We start from the raw sequence: 3,337 nt of genomic DNA, 5'->3' as shown, positions 1-3,337 counted from the left end.
TGAAGTTGAATATAATGGCAAATGTTCCGGAATTTATCAACCTAGGAACCCCTCCTAATGAGAATCCTAGTACTTTTCCTTACTTTGGAAATGTTGGTCCTCCTTATATGGCTACTTTGTCATTACCTGGATTTACAATAGGATTACCGATATGGTTATTTTCAACTTCGTTGGCCCAAAATACTCCAATTGTTCCATCTCAACCGGATGCTTCACCTCAACAGAGTTCACCATCTCAACATCACCAACCTTCTGTTGACCCTTTACCTTCTTCTCCTAATTTTTCTTCCTCCATTTCTTCCTCTTCGCCTGGTAAAAGCCTTGATGCTAGTAACCAGGAGGCTAAGAAGAAGAAGAAAGGGAAGAAGAAGAAGAAGAAGAAGAAGCAAGATAAGAAAGAAGTCAACCAACCAACCATGGCTGTAAGTGTTAGTTGTGTTGAGGAAAATTCCGACATGCACCGTAAACCCAAATACCCTTGCAGGCTTTGTAAGGGTGACCACTTCCTTGTCAATTGTCCTGGTATTCCAAAGGTCTTGGAAGTATGGTCAGAAAAAACTCATCAACTTTCCATTGATCCATCAACCAGTGATAGTCAGGTTCCTGGGAAAAAGGGTAAAGTTAGGTTTCCTTGTAAGTTATGCAAAGGGAGTCATCAAACTCACATTTGCCCTCACATGGATGAAGCCTCGAAATTGTTGGAAAACCTTACTGTTCCACAGCAAGAATTTCCAACTGGTTACCGTAAACTTTCTCCCAACCTACCGTCAACTGACGGAGTGATTGATCTAATTTCAAGTACGGTCAATCACACTCTTCCATTGGAGAGTGAAACTCATGTCAATCAGGTTGATGATCCTTTAGTTGATCAAGTGGTCGATTCAATTTCACATTCGGTCGATCACACTCTCCCTTTCGAGAGTAAACTTCATACCGCTGATGTTCTTCTTGTTACATCGGATTCTTCTATGCCGGGGGGCATTTCACCTGTTTCTACAGAACCCCCTCCAAGTACTGAGGTCTTTTCCTTTGATTGGAATAGACTGACAGAACCTCGTCTTCCTTCCTCCATCCCTTTCCAAATCATTGTCAAGGCTGGTGGTAGGGACATACATCGTACTCAGGTAGATGAAGGTGCTTCTGTTAGTATTTTATCCTCAGCTGTTTGGAAAGCTTTGGGTTCCCCTCAGCTTGCGCCTATTACGCAGAATCTGAAAGCTTTTAACAGAACAATTAGTGAACCTTTAGGGATCCTTCCTAAGTTTTCTATTACCTTGGAAGGTAAAACTGTCTGTATTGATCTTATGGTAGTTCGAGGTCCCTTGGATTTCAATTTACTCCTTGGGCGAGACTATGTTTATGCAATGAAAGCTGTCGTATCGACACTCTTTCGCATGATGTCTTTCCCTCACAATGGCAGTATTGTGACTGTAGACCAGCTTTCATTCCCTAGTCTTGTCTCAACTACCAATACTATGACACCCCTAAATGTTCCTGATTCTAAAGTGGTATCTACCCTGCCACGGGTTAATTATGTGGCAACTGGTCCCATGTTTTCAGTTACCGATGTAAGTGAGCCTCTCACTGTTGATTTAGATCCGGTAATTGACATGGAAAACTCTATGGGATTACTTGAACACGATGTTCTTATCCCTTTTGAGTCCCTTGACATGTGTTCCTTCCAAAGAACTGTTCTTCCTTCTGATGAAGATCTCTTGGAAGCCATGATCAAGGTGTGTCCATTGACATGTCTTTCTTCCAGTTAGAAGCCATGCTCAGTGTTTACGAGGATAGTTTGTTCCTCTCTCAACCTCGTTAAAAAATGAAATTGGATGTCGTGAGGAAAGTTCCTTTTACTGTGTCAACCTCATTAAAAAATGAATCAGTGTGTGTGAGGAAAGTTCCTTTTACTGAGTCAACCTCGTTAAACAATGAATCAGTGTGTACGAGGAAAGTTCCTTTTACTGTGTCAACCTCGTTAAAAAATGAATCAGTTGGTACGAGGAAAGTTCCTTTTACTGTGTCGACCTCGTTAAAAAATGAATCAGTGAGTACGAGGATAGTTTGTTCCTCTCTCAACCTCGTTAAAAAATGAAATTGGATGGTATGAGGAAAGTTCCTTTTACTGTGTCAACCTCATTAAAAAATGAATCAGTGTGTACGAGGATAGTTTGTTCCTCTCTCAACCTCGTTAAAAAATGAAATTGGATGTTATGAGGACAGTTCTTTTACTGAGTCAACCTCATTAAAAAATGAATCAGCTAGTTTTTAGGTCATATAGATAGTTAGAAATTAGGATGTAGTGAGGAAAGTTCCTTTTACTGTGTCAACCTCATTAAAAAATGAATCAGTGTGTACGAGGATAGTTTTGTTCCTGTGTCAACCTCGTTACAAAATGAAACAGGGTGTTTGAGGATAGTTCCTGTTACTGAGTCGACCTCGTTAAAAAATGAATCAGGTGTGAGGATAGTTTCTTCTAGTCTCAACCTCGTTAAAAAATGAAATTGGAAGTTATGAGCATAGTTCCTTGTCTTGTGTCAAGCTCATTAAAAAATGAAACAAGGAGTCATGAGGAAAGTTCCTTTTACTGTGTCAACCTCATTAAAAAATGAATCAGTGAGTACGAGGATAGTTCTTTTACTGAGTCAACCTCGTTAAAACATGAATCAGGTAGATTTTAGGATATATAGGTAGATTGTAGAAAGTAGGTATTTGAGGATAGTTCCTGTTACTGAGTCAACCTCGTTAAATAATGAATCAGGTATGAGCATAGTTCCTTGTCTTGTGTCAAGCTCACTAAAAAATGAAACAACTCCCACAAGTCTTTCCAAGATCTTGAAAGTAAAGCTTCATTCCATCCACCTCATTGAATGCAATGAAGCTTGGGGGGCATGTACCTCGTTTTGCGTCAATATGCTGGGGGCATGTGAACTTATAACAAGCATAGTTTTTCATTTCAAGCTTGCGTAAACATGAAACCAAATCTGAGCATAGTTCTTTTCCTGTGTCAAGCTCATTAAAAAATGAAACAAATCCTCCTCTACTTGAGTCGAGAGTTTGACTAGATCTCATAGATGTTAAGTTGTATTTTTAGATTAGTTATTTCAGTTTTAGTTCGAGTCTTTCAAATGATCTCGTTCATGAACCTTCATTTCATCCAGCTGGTTGAATGAAATGAAGCTGGGGGGCATGCCGCTCTAGCAATCATGCTTAGGAGGCATCAAGCACAGTTTTCTCTCTGTTTCAAGCTTGTGTAAAAATGAAACTACTTTGAAGCATAGTTTTTCTTTGTTTCAAGCTTTTGTAAAAATGAAACCTATGTCGAGTCAATTTCAGT

Source organism: Pinus tabuliformis, chromosome 6, assembly GCF_031772625.1.
Source record: "Pinus tabuliformis cultivar Carrire ecotype Pingquan chromosome 6, CPIR1, whole genome shotgun sequence".
Taxonomy (NCBI): domain Eukaryota; kingdom Viridiplantae; phylum Streptophyta; class Pinopsida; order Pinales; family Pinaceae; genus Pinus; species Pinus tabuliformis.
This window is presented reverse-complemented; position numbering follows the sequence as displayed.